The 15,298-nt window shown below is 30.3% G+C and overlaps 1 pseudogene; it reads left to right on the forward strand.

Annotated features, from left to right (window-relative positions):
* The window catches only part of LOC139864226 (sec14 cytosolic factor-like), a 313,236-nt pseudogene that overhangs the window by 297,685 nt on the left and 253 nt on the right, over nucleotides 1–15,298 (forward strand).

Here is a 15,298-nt window from a genome sequence, read left to right on the forward strand (position 1 = left end):
TAAAATTAAAACTAAATAATATTTAATTAAAACCTAATCTTAATTAATTAATAATAATAATAAAACTAAAGCCCTAACTGCGTAATTAATGATGTACTAAGTTTCAGTCTAGCAAGCTCCGCGTGTGCGGATATTTTATGCCCAACAGCTCCACGAGTGCGGAGTATGCAGATTCAAACAAGCTGCAGGTTCAAATTCATGTAGGTTCAACGTTTTTTTTTTCTGTTTTTATTTTATATAAAATGTAATTTAAATAAAACTTATATTAAAAATTACTTATTAGGTTTTTTATAACTTTTCACAATAAATATAAACTTTTTAATAAACTTAAAAATATAGATATAGATTATTTTTTTATGTTTTTATATTTTTGTTTTTAATATTTAAAACTTATATTTTTACAAAAATCGATTAAAACTTTAATAAAAATCTCTTTTTTTTCAAGATATAGCGTTTCGCTTTCGGCGTTAAGTGTTCCCCGGCAGCGGCGCCAAAAATACTTGATGTTATGCGAGGTGTATACGAAATAGTTATATTTTTATTGCGAAATACTATTAAATACGATACAATATTAGACAAGTTATTTATTTATTTATAGAATGGATATACCTAAACCTTGCTACAACACTATAGGCAGTGTACCTAATCGTAAAGTAGTGTAGTTTTTAGTAAGTCCGATTCGTTCCACAAGGATACAACTAAATTTAACGCTATATTATATTTTAAACTATATTTGTATATAAATATATATATATATAAGTAGTATTATTATTATAAAAAGGAGGTTTTACCGTTTAATGACCGGTTTGTCGATTTTATGTCTTAAGTCGCAATTAAAACCTAATGTAAAATATTAAATATACAAATGACTTAATTTAAAGCGTAAAGTAAATGACGATAATAAAATTGCGATAATTAAAAGTGCGATAAATAAAATGACGATAAATAAAATTGCGATAATTAAAAATACGATGAGATATAAAATAAAGGAATTATGCTTATTTAAACTTCCGTAATCATGATGTTTGGCGTGTTGATTCGATATGTCCATCTGGTTTTTGTCCATAACAGTCCATCAGTCATAAATATAAAGTGCGAGTGTCCTCGTCAAATTATCCTTATACCCGAAGTCAAATATTCCAACTAATTGGGGACTTAAACTGTAATAAGGTTTTAATACATTGTTAATGATTACACCAGGTGTCCTTGTATGTAATCCACCCCTATTTTAATGAGTCCATTGACTATTAATCCATCCCCGTGTCCGGTTAAATGAACGATTATTAGTATTTATAAATATCCCGCCCATCGTATCCGATCGAGTGTATGTGGTTATTTATAATTACGTCAAATTGTAAATATCTATATTAAATTAAAGAACTATCATTCATTTAAACAAATATAAAGCCCATTAATAGCACATAGTCCAATTTCCACAAGTGTCGGTCTTTTGTCCAAACCCCAATTATGGTACAAAGCTCAATTACCCCGTCTTAATATATAATCCAACATCACGATTACTTCGGCTTAAATAAGCATAATAATAATTTAGCTACGAGACATTAATAATAGCCCATAGTCCAATTTCCACAAGTGTCGGTCTTTTGTCCAAACCCCAATTATGGTACAAAGCTCAATTACCCCGTCTTAATATATAATCCAACATCACGATTACTTCGGCTTAAATAAGCATAATAATAATTTAGCTACGAGACATTAATTTAAAAAGGTTGAACATAACTTACAATGAGTATTAATATCGTAGCGTTACACGGACAGAATTTCAACTTACAAACTTAAAACATTCGCCAACATAACCTTATTATTATTAAACTTAAATTTAAATTAAAATTAAAATTATATATATATATATATATTTTTACGTATATAGAAAAGAAAGAAAAGGGGTGAATGAAATCGGTCAGAATGCGCGGCCTTTTATAGGCCCACTTTGAACTGTTGTGCTCCGCGAGTGCGGAGTTTTTGTGCTTCACAGCTCCGCGAGTGCGGAGCTTTGGAATCCAGCTCACCATAGTGAATTAAACGTGGGCTGCTTATAATTATAATATATAATAATATATATAATTAATTATATATTATATTATATTATTGTGCATAGTTGACTTGTAATTTTTGGTCCATTGCGTCGCGTGCTGAAAGTTGGTTCATGTCTCGGTTCTGAATTTTCGAATGCCTTTTCGTATAATTTAATATCTTGTACTTTGCTTTTTGCGGCTTGTACTCTTGTAATTTTTAGACGTTTCTCATCAATAATTTGAACCACTTGGATTGTACATTGTACTTTTTAGCTTTTTGGTCATTTGCGTCTTCAATTCGTTGAATCTGTCTTTTATCTTCACCTTTTATTATTTAAACTAATATCACTTGTAAATTGAACAATTGCAACAAAAAACTTGTCTTTCTTGAGGGATAATGCTATGAAATATATGTTCGTTTTTAGCATTATCACATACACTCCTCAACAAAATGGAGTGGCAGAGCGGATGAACAGAACCTTGTTAGATAGAACAAGGGCGATGTTGGCAACTACAAGCTTGGGGAAATCATTCTGGGCAGAAGCAGTAAGTACTGCCTGTTACGTGATAAATTAGTCACCATTAACTGCAATTGAGTTGAAATCGCCGATGGAGATGTGGACTGGAAAACTAGTTGATTATTCTGACCTTCATGTATTTGGAAGTCCTGTGTATGCAATGTACAATTCTCAAGAAACGACAAAGTTGGATCCGAAGTCCAGAAAGTGTTTGTTCTTGGGGTATGCTGATGGAGTTAAGGGTTATCGCTTGTGAGACCCCACTGCCCAAAAAGTAGTCATCAGCAGAGATGTTGTCTATACAGAAGACAAAGATCTTGAAGATGTTAGCACTTCAAAAGAAACTATACCGATACAGGTGGGTAATGAATTTCATAAAGATTCTTCTGAAGCAGTACCAGAGCACGATGAAATCAAGTAGTCGTTGATGAAGCTCCATCGACTTGTATTTCTAATCGGGAAAGGAAACGCCCAGGGTGGCACTCGGATTATATTATGGAAAGTAATGTTGCATATTGTCTTCTAACAGAGGAAAGAGAGCCAACTCGTGAGGCACTGAATCATTCAGATGCATCTCAGTGGAAGACGGCTATGCAGGAAGAAATTGAAGCTCTTCATAAAAATAAAACATGGGAACTTGTGCCATTGCCGAAAGGTAGAAAACCTATTGGAAATAAATGGGTGTATAAGATCAAGCGAAATGGCGATGATCAAGTGGAGAGGTATCGTGCAAGACTGGTGGTTAAAGGATATACTCAGAAAGAAGGTACAGACTTTAATGAAATATTTTCTCCTGTGGTTCGACTTACAACAATTCGAGTAGTTCTAGTGACGTGTGCTACATTTGATTTGCATCTAGAGCAGCTAGATGTGAAAACTACATTTCTTCATGGAAATCTTGAAGAAGAAATTTATATGCTTCAACCAGAAGGTTTTGAACTACAAGGAAAAAAGAACTTGGTTTGCAGGTTAAAGAAATCTCTGTATGGTCTCAAACAGGCACCGAGATGCTGGTACAAGAGATTTGATTCTTTCATAATGAGCCTTGAATATAACAGACTTTATGCAGACCCTTGTGCATATTTCAAGAGGTTTGGAGACAATGATTTTGTCATTTTGCTGTTATATGTAGACGACATGTTGGTTGCAGGTCCCAACAAAGACCGTATTAATAAGCTGAAGGATCAATTGGCTAGGGAGTTTGAAATGAAAGACTTGGGTGCCGCAAACAAGATTCTAGGGATGCAAATTCACTGAGACAGAGATAATAGAAAGATTTGGCTTTCTCAAAAGAATTATTTGAGGAAAATCTTGGAGCGTTTCAATATGCAAGATAGTAAGCCAATCTCAACCCCACTTCCTACTAATCTCAAGTTATCCTCCGTTATGTGTCCTAGCAGCGAATACGAGAGAAATGAGATGTCTCGCGTACCGTATGCATCAGCAGTGGGAAGTTTAATGTTAGCAATGATATGTACAAGACCAGACATTGCACATGCAGTGGGAGTCGTTAGTCAGTACATGGCGAATCCTGGTAAAGAGCATTGGAATGCGGTAAAGAGGATTCTTAGATACATTAAGGGAACCTTAGATGTTGCATTATGTTATGGGAAACCGGAATTTATTGTCAAAGGGTATGTTGATTCAGATTATGCAGGTGATATGGATAAAAGTAAATCCACCTCCGCATATGTTTTTACACTTTGTGGTGGAACAGTAAGATGGGTTTCAAAACTGCAGTCAGTTGTAGCCACGTCAACAACAGAGGCAGAATATGTACCAGCTATCCAAGCTACTAAAGAGGCAGTATGGTTGAAGATGTTGTTGGAGGAACTCGGACACAAACAAAAGAATATCACTCTATTTTGTGATAATCAGATTGCCTTACATCTTGCAAGGAATCCAACATTCCATTCAAAGACAAAGCATATACGAGTTTAGTATCACTTCGTTCGTGAGAAAGTGGAAGAATTAACCGTTGATGTGCAGAAAATTCATACCGACAACAATGTGGTTGATTTTCTTACAAAGTCAATCAACAGTGACAAGTTTATTTGGTGCCGTTCCTCATGCGGCCTAGCAAAAACGTAAGCAACATCATTGGAAAGAAAGGATTATCGTGTGAAGATTGATTGAGCTTCAATCAAATCTTCAAGTGGGAGATTGTTGAAATAAAAAAAGGTGACACATAAAGTTGTGATGGAGTAGATGAATTGTGGAGTTGATAAACTAAATCAACACAATTGATGCCAAAATATTGTGAAGACTTATGGTTCACTACCTACACATAATCTCATTCTCTTCTAGTATAAATATAGAGCAATGGAAGCACATTCAAATCATCCCAACACATTCTTCCTTCTTGTGTTCTAGTAGTCTAATAGAGAATTAGTAAGTGATAAATCTCCTAATTACAAGGGATATATAACTTGGTACTTATCCTTGTAATTAGAGAGAAGTGTAATTCCTATTATTCATATTAGTGAAATGTTTCTTTCCTTGCCCGTGGTTTTTACCCTATTGGGGTTTTCCACGTTAAATTTTGGTGTTCCTTTATTGTTATTATTTCAAGTATTACTAGCGGTTTGCTATAATTCGGTGTCACTTTTCTCTACAATTTTTACATGCTTAAATACGTTATTCCATGATAAAAAAAAACATATATATTTACGTATGTCATATAACAAAAAAAAAATCTGACATGTGTTAACAAAAATGTAAACGTAAGTTACATTGGTCTATTTAATCCCACATTAGGATATAAAATTAAGTTTTTATTTATTACTGTAATTAATAAAGAAAGCGCTGAACAGAAGATCTCTTTTTTCTATTATATTGGTTTCATTTGCAGTCGTACTACCCTGAGAGGTTAGCGAAATGTTACATCCTAAATATGCCAAGGTTTTTAGTGAGCGTTTGGAAGATGATTTCTCGATTCCTAGATAAAGCAACTTCAGATAAGGTACATTCTACTACGCTATCCATGTATTCGTATAATATTTGTAGCACTTTTTGATGTGCATAATACCCTTTGGACCAACACTAATATCTATTTGGGCGGTGATATTTGCACCATAAAAAATTTTTACGCATACACCAAAAACTGAGCATTAAACAGCTGTACTATATGCATTATATGCATTGACACTCTTAATATTGGTGTTATCTATCTATCAATTTTGCGGTGTAGGAGTATATATCAACACCAAATGATAGCAACGATTACATGGTTATAACAACCCTCATATTTCCATACCTGAATTGACTAATTTGACTATAGGGTTGTTATCCATACGTAATATATAATTAAATTCGACGTTGATCAAATATTTATTTTTAGTCGACACTTTTTGTTAACTAAAGTTTACACTAATTATATAAAATAACTTTAGTTAATATTAATGCGTATTATATTTAAAACTATATGTAACATAATTATTAATTAAATGATAAGTTATTTTAATCATTATATATATTTTTAGCTTATAAAAAAATAAAAATAAAAAGAAATAAGATTTTTTTTTATAAATTAAATAATGAGCCCATGAATTTTGACTAAATATTTTCAAAAATAAAAACTTATTAAAAACATTTTTAACATGTTTTTATTATTTTGTCAAAATTGGCACCTTTATTTTATTATTTTTTTTTCTTTTCACCAACAATTTTTTACCTATAAATACATGGCTCCTCATTCATTTTTTCTTGCCAAACACAAAAACTTAAGTTATTCTCTCAAAACCTTGAAGAAAATTTGAGGTACTTTCTATTTTTATTAAAAAAATTTCAATATTGTCATTTATATTTATATTTATTGTATATTATTTGTAAAATTCGAAATTAATTATGTTTATATGTTATAATTAGTATTATAAGTGTTATGATGCATAAAAATAATTTTGATAATTTATGGAATATTATTTATAATTAAATACGAATTATGTAGTGTTTAAATGTAAAAACAATGTAAAATTCGTAATAAATACTTTTAACCAAAAATAAAATATATATTTTTTTTCTGAGTTTTTAAAACTTATATAGATCTGAAAAAATTATAAAAATAATTACTTGGGTCGAATTGGTATTTATTATATAATTAAACTCTATTATTATGTAATTCGAAGGTAAATTAAGAATAAATATAAAATAATAAAAAATATATTTTTAAATATTTTTCTACATGTTATTAGACTGATAGAAACTTATAAAAATTATAAAAATAATTATTTGGGTTTATTTGGTAATTATGTAGAATTAAAATTGTTTTGTGAATACATTAAGGGTAAAAACAAAAATAAATACAAAAATATAATAAAAACGTTTTCTTAAATTTTTCTACTAATCTATTTGATTAACTAAGACTATAAAAATTATGTATGTAATTTTTAGATATTTAATTTATTATTTAGACATTTTTGAATAATGTTCGATTAATAAAACACTATTATTTTTGAAGTAATTTAGGTATTTATTTAAAGGTAATTATATTTAATATATATAAGACATACTAAGGTATAATAACTAAATATTAAATAAAACTTAGGTTATATTATCACATATATAATTATTAAGTACATTAATAATTCGTTGTGTGTATACACCTAAAGTGAAGATTAATCAAAGATAATGTATAATTCATGTGAACTTCATCGCTACTCACGGTCGTAAGTGAATGATGTCTAGGTTGCCATTTATGGGTAAGCTTGTGGATCTCGAATGCCATGACTTAGATTCTGGTCAAGAATCCTGGGCCCCCGGTTACATCTGGTCATTCTTGACTTATTTGATAGCAACGAAGTTTGAGTAGAGTTGTACAACATCTTGCTAAAGATTAACCCAAACTTTCTAAAATTGGAAAATTACTATAAGTGGAAACTTTCCATAAATAGTAACCTTCCGAAAATGGAAATTCTTTAGTGAACCATTACTATCAATATAGTACTATATACTATTGTCTGTTAGGCAATGTCTGATCATACGTTCTATCTCTAGGTTGAGATCTCGGTCACGTCCTTCTGTTCAATTCTTTCGTGGAATACTCTTTTGTACTACTAAGGTGATTTTCATAGCCCCACTTTTACTGTTTACTTAACTATTTATAACTTTTGGGGTGAGACACATGCTTGCTTTATAACTGTTTTATGCTTAGACACAAGTACTAAATTGTTAACTATGCTGTCATGCTTTGATTCATGCTAAATTCCTACCGTAATATCGTTAATTGCTACATTTAAATGCAAACTTAATTATTGTGAGTAGGCCTATTGAGAGTAACGTCTCTAACCATTTGACCGTTGGTCTTTGGTTACATAATAATGATTCCACGACATTGACAGTACAAGGTGTCATAGGGTAAACTTGTTTAGTAGCGATATTACAAAATGCAGCAACACTTTTAGATTGATATTTCTATATCAATCAACTTTAAACTAAATCTTGTGGTCTAAAACTTTGAATATTATTTATAAACCTGTGAATTTCACTCAACCTTTTTGGTTGACACTTTAAGCATGTTTTGTCTCAGGTGATGATTGAGCTAGCTGTTTGCAACTTTGTGATGATAGATTTGATGCTTGCATGGATTCCACATCGCATATTATATTTTAGTTCATAAACATTTATTTTATGTTTTAATAATAATGTAAACATGTATTACTGCTTCCGCTGTTTTATTTACAAAGGTTTTATTTAAAAAGTCTCATATAGAGTCGTTCTCGTTTATACAACTGTATTATGATATGATTGGTCACAATTACCCCTGGTCCATTTTGGGGGGTGTGACAGATTGGTATCAGAGAAGGCTGATGTAGAGAACTAGGATTGCATTTTATGTTTGCCTTATACAATTAGGTACCTTAGCAATGTAGGACTACAACTTTCCTTGACTATAGTGCCTTTAATTGTTGCCTTAAACTGTTAAATGCTACACTATACTTTAGAAACTTTACTTATCTTAGAATGCCGAGCCAACCTAAGAACTCTGCTCACTTTCCTAAGTACTATTCAATTCCGCCACCACATTTAAATGCGACATCGTTCTCGACATTCCTATGTCATTTATCATGGTTTTGTGTATTACATATGTATTACATGAAATATTATCCATAAATTTTTGAAACTCCTATATTTGTTACTATTCATACTCAAACGTATATAACTCCCTGTTATATCACGTACCTATATGCTTTATGCCTTTATGCATCAGTTTGCGAACTGAAAAATGTCATTGAGTTATCGAGAATCTCAAAGACATTATAATGTCATCACTACTCATATTCATTACTTTTATACCTTTTATTTCTCGTTATTGAATTTTCTTGACGGATGGCGTCTACGAAACTCTAGAATGGAAGGGTTTGGATTACCGATTTAAAGGATCCTATAGCTCAAGCCCCTAGACCTGAATAGGCCATTACGAATTGAAAGTCTTTAATCGAAAGATTATCAGATTACATACTTATCATTTTATGATCTCGACACGTCATACTGCTATTATTTGATTATAGACACATCATATCTTATTATATCTTATCATATCTATCTTAATAAACTTTGTCTAACACTTTTCCTAAATTTCCTCCGTAAATTACGAAAATCTTTTTGCTATATATACGTATATCAAGAAGACAAATATATCATTCAATATTCAACACTCATCTCATAACAAAAACCCTTATTCCGATCAGATAATATGGATTTCTCACTTGATTCCTCGAACTCCTCGAGCTCCAATGGCAGCGTAACCGGAATGAACCAACCAATTAATCATCATCTATTTTGGATGAATTGGGGACGGGTTCGTAGTAAACTTAATCAATGGAGACAAGAAGAAGGTGATCCCTTCCACCAACCGAATTCACCTCTTGGTGAAGAACCTGAAGCACTTACCGGCGAACCCGTTCGGAACACTATTTTCACCCTCATTTCCAGGGTATCCAGTCACGAATATATAATATCTAAAATTCTAGATCTTATTCATCCACTTGTCCGAACCGCCAATCACCCCGGAATAATAGAAGAAGTCAATGAGCTTCGCGCTCGAGTGGTGGCTCTGGAGAATATGGTGCGAAACCAACGAGCACCAGCAACAGCACCAGCAGCATAACCAGCATCACCACCAGTACCAATAGCATCACCACCAACAACATCAGCTTCACCAACAACAAACACCATAATCTGTACCTCGGATATCAACATCATACGCCCCATAGATACCAAGAAATATTAGTAATAATGAGTTAAGATGCATTGACTCATTCTTCCTGAAAATTATATATGTATACTTTATATATATATATATATATATATATATATATATATATATATATATATATATATATATATATATATATATATATATATATATATATATATATATATATATATATATATATGGTTTGGAACAATAATAAATCTTTTCGTATTAAGCTATTACGTGTGAATCTTAAATAGTATGTACTACTTGGTTAATTCATATCACTAATATGCTATGATATACATTCCTCGTTAATCACTGCTTCATCACAATAAACTCCATTTCATAATAAACTAAGTGTATTATTCAAATACATGTTTGGTTTTACACTTTCATTTTCGATGTACTCAAAACTCTTTAGAAAACATCATTCGTGCCTTGTGAATTTCACAAGAATTCCACGAGCATCAACATCATATACCGAGGTATATCAATAACAATGAACGATGGAGTATTGATTCATAACTTCATTAAAGAAAGATTCTGCGATGATTATGTAATCTCTCAAGTTTTGAAGATTATTTATTCTCGCTTCAACCGCAAATCAAATGATTTTAATAGTATATTAACTCATTAAATCTATATTATACGTGAAGAATACATATATGAACGTATATCTTCATAAAGATTGTAATTAAAAATCCTTTTGTACAAACTGTTAATTGTGAAAATATTTTAACGGGTAGGTAAAACCCGAGAAATATTTATATCTCACATTAATATCTTACATTGTACATTCTTCAAATTCTGATTCAATAATTAGTAACTATACTACTTACATCCACATATGTATCCGTTCACTAAAGAACAACCATTTTCATACAAATTTAATTACCTATTCTGATTTGGACATATCGGGATCCAAGTAAAGCTTTAGCAAGTGTAATATTCCTAAAGATCACTACATTCATGAATTATATTCATTCGTATTCTATGATGAATTATCACATCAAACCACCGAAATTATTGTTCATTACTTTTGAAATCAACAACGCCTATTCATCAACCATTAGATCCGTTGACGATTATAATCAGCGTTTAATCATCTAAAAACGAAATTTCTTGAAACCATCTCGGATTGATAACTGATGAATCAAATATGGCTGCATTAAATGCAGAGGAAACAACAAAATTGTAGATGGCCTAAATGGCCAGGAGTTTGATGATAAAGAATGGGGTATTGGGAACGCTCGATAGAAAATTTGGTGCTGAAAAACGGATTGAACAAACCATGAAGGAGACCGTGGACAAATCACAAGGATTAAACCTCTAATCAAAGAATCTAGATGATTCGATTTCTGATGAAAATCACAAAAGATCTCCTTACGCATTCTAAATCCTTACAGAAGAATTTTTCTCGTTATCATTTGATCTTAGAAAATTCTAAGATATCATCGTATCTTTCGTTATAAATATCCTCCATATTTCTGAAGATACATTCATAACTACTCTTATCCGAAATTATTTATCACTTCGCACTTTCTGTGTTACATAATAAAGGAAACTGTTTTAGTTTCTATATTTCTATAACATACAAGTTTAAATTTTGAATGATTTGAGGTAGTGTTGGGAATTGAAGCATGAGTTAGTATAATATAATGATGTCAGGCCAACGTGATTATATTACAGTAAGTCATGCTAAATTTTTAATGGAAGATGATGATTCATAGACTTTATAATCATCATTTGCCATGTTACATGACTTTTACATTCTACTTAATCTCTGAACATATCAAGAACATATATTCTTGATAATTCTATCCTCAGTAATTCTGGTAATTTACCAAATCAAATCGTGATATTACGCTTAGAACATTAGGATCATTCGAAACTTCATACCTACAAATTCTGGACCATTACTCGCTTAACTTAGAGTCGAGAGCAGAATAAAAAGGTAAAGAGCTCCGACATATAAGGGAAAATACAAAGCCCGATAACAACACGGAAATTACAAATCGTGTATATCAATGCGTATAGCAACATAAAGACACGGGAGAATTAAAAACACTATAACCCCAAGAGCATAGTAGAAGTAAACAGATTCCTCCGGTGGTAAAAGAAAAAGAAGCATGACTGCATATATGGTCAATATAATAACAAGTATCAATACGGGATTGAGCATATTAACAAATCTTTTGGATGTATGAATCTAGGAAGAAAGTATAGAAGTGGTGAAGATAATGAAAGGGAAGAAGCTAATTTATAGCAAAATTTCCAAACACAGCAATTGAGGCAATTCACCGCATTTAATCAAAGAAATCCCAAAATTCCATAAATACCGGAGAATCAAATCTTATAGATTACGAAGATTTCCTTTAATCCCTTGAATTCCGGAAATCAATCGTTACTACGTCAAAAGTTAAGGCGAACATTTAATTTACTCATTCACTCTTTTACGATAGCTTCGTTTATACTCTTCCTATAATCGAATCGTTTTATCCATATTATTCAATAGTGATAAAACTTTATTCTTCAACTTATATTCATCATTACAATATTCTTGTTGTAAACAATGATGATCTCTATCAAACTTCATTACTATAATTTTCATGAACTACTCTCTGTTTTGTCTACCCTAATATTGTGGCATAACCACTCAAGGTTTTAAATGAGCTCGATATTATTCATAACACATTTTATATATCCAATTTACTGAAATGACTTGTATAACATCATCATTTTGAATGATCTCCGCATTAATAATAAAATGCACTTCGTAGAAGAACTTGTAGAAATTATGGTTTGTATGAATTTAATTCTTGAAACAGAACAATATTCTATCCGTTGGAATTCACGCAAGGCCCCGAGCATACCTGGGAACGTGAAAACCAAATAAAACGTAAATATCCTCGTCTATGTACGAACAACACCGATTAATGGCAACAACTAAATTTCGGGACGAAATTTCTTTTAACGGGTAGGTACTATAACAACCCTCATATTTCCATACCTGAATTGACTAATTTGACTATAGGGTTGTTATCCATACGTAATATATAATTAAATTCGACGTTGATCAAATATTTATTTTTAGTCGACACTTTTTGTTAACTAAAGTTTACACTAATTATATAAAATAACTTTAGTTAATATTAATGCGTATTATATTTAAAACTATATGTAACATAATTATTAATTAAATGATAAGTTATTTTAATCATTATATATATTTTTAGCTTATAAAAAAATAAAAATAAAAAGAAATAAGATTTTTTTTTATAAATTAAATAATGAGCCCATGAATTTTGACTAAATATTTTCAAAAATAAAAACTTATTAAAAACATTTTTAACATGTTTTTATTATTTTGTCAAAATTGGCACCTTTATTTTATTATTTTTTTTTCTTTTCACCAACCATTTTTTACCTATAAATACATAGCTCCTCATTCATTTTTTCTTGCCAAACACAAAAACTTAAGTTATTCTCTCAAAACCTTGAAGAAAATTTGAGGTACTTTCTATTTTTATTAAAAAAATTTCAATATTGTCATTTATATTTATATTTATTGTATATTATTTGTAAAATTCGAAATTAATTATGTTTATATGTTATAATTAGTATTATAAGTGTTATGATGCATAAAAATAATTTTGATAATTTATGGAATATTATTTATAATTAAATACGAATTATGTAGTGTTTAAATGTAAAAACAATGTAAAATTCGTAATAAATACTTTTAACCAAAAATAAAATATATATTTTTTTTCTTAGTTTTTAAAACTTATATAGATCTGAAAAAATTATAAAAATAATTACTTGGGTCGAATTGGTATTTATTATATAATTAAACTCTATTATTATGTAATTCGAAGGTAAATTAAGAATAAATTTAAAATAATAAAAAATATTTTTTTAAATATTTTTCTACAGGTTATTAGACTGATAGAAACTTATAAAAATTATAAAAATAATTATTTGGGTTTATTTGGTAATTATGTAGAATTAAAATTGTTTTGTGAATACATTAAGGGTAAAAACAAAAATAAATACAAAAATATAATAAAAACGTTTTCTTAAATTTTTCTACTAATCTATTTGATTAACTAAGACTATAAAAATTATGTATGTAATTTTTAGATATTTAATTTATTATTTAGACATTTTTGAATAATGTTCGATTAATAAAACACTATTATTTTTGAAGTAATTTAGGTATTTATTTAAAGGTAATTATATTTAATATATATAAGACATACTAAGGTATAATAACTAAATATTAAATAAAACTTAGGTTATATTATCACATATATAATTATTAAGTACATTAATAATTCGTTGTGTGTATACACCTAAAGTGAAGATTAATCAAAGATAATGTATAATTCATGTGAACTTCATCGCTACTCACGGTCGTAAGTGAATGATGTCTAGGTTGCCATTTATGGGTAAGCTTGTGGATCTCGAATGCCATGACTTAGATTCTGGTCAAGAATCCTGGGCCCCCGGTTACATCTGGTCATTCCTGACTTATTTGATAGCAACGAAGTTTGAGTAGAGTTGTACAACATCTTGCTAAAGATTAACCCGAACTTTCTAAAATTGGAAAATTACTATAAGTGGAAACTTTCCATAAATAGTAACCTTCCGAAAATGGAAATTCTTTAGTGAACCATTACTATCAATATAGTACTATATACTATTGTCTGTTAGGCAATGTCTGATCATACGTTCTATCTCTAGGTTGAGATCTCGGTCACGTCCTTCCGTTCAATTCTTTCGTGGAATACTCTTTTGTACTACTAAGGTGATTTTCATAGCCCCACTTTTACTGTTTACTTAACTATTTATAACTTTTGGGGTGAGACACATGCTTGCTTTATAACTGTTTTATGCTTAGACACAAGTACTAAATTGTTAACTATGCTGTCATGCTTTGATTCATGCTAAATTCCTACCGTAATATCGTTAATTGCTACGTTTAAATACAAACTTAATTATTGTGAGTAGGCCTATTGAGAGTAACGTCTCTAACCATTTGACCGTTGGTCTTTGGTTACATAATAATGATTCCACGACATTGACAGTAGAAGGTGTCATAGGGTAAACTTGTTTAGTAGCGATATTACAAAATGCAGCAACACTTTTAGATTGATATTTCTATATCAATCAACTTTAAACTAAATCTTGTGGTCTAAAACTTTGGATATTATTTATAAACCTGTGAATTTTACTCAACCTTTTTGGTTGACACTTTAAGCATGTTTTGTCTCAGGTGATGATTGAGCTAGCTGTTTGCAACTTTGTGATGATAGATTTGATGCTTGCATGGATTCCACATCGCATATTATATTTTAGTTCATAAACATTTATTTTACGTTTTAATAATAATGTAAACATGTATTACTGCTTTCGCTGTTTTATTTACAAAGGTTTTATTTAAAAAGTCTCATATAGAGTCGTTCTCGTTTATACAACTGTATTATGATATGATTGGTCACAATTACCCCTGGTCCATTTTGGGGGGTGTGACAATGGTCTTTTCG

This window comes from Rutidosis leptorrhynchoides, chromosome 8, assembly GCF_046630445.1.
Source record: "Rutidosis leptorrhynchoides isolate AG116_Rl617_1_P2 chromosome 8, CSIRO_AGI_Rlap_v1, whole genome shotgun sequence".
Classification (NCBI taxonomy): domain Eukaryota; kingdom Viridiplantae; phylum Streptophyta; class Magnoliopsida; order Asterales; family Asteraceae; genus Rutidosis; species Rutidosis leptorrhynchoides.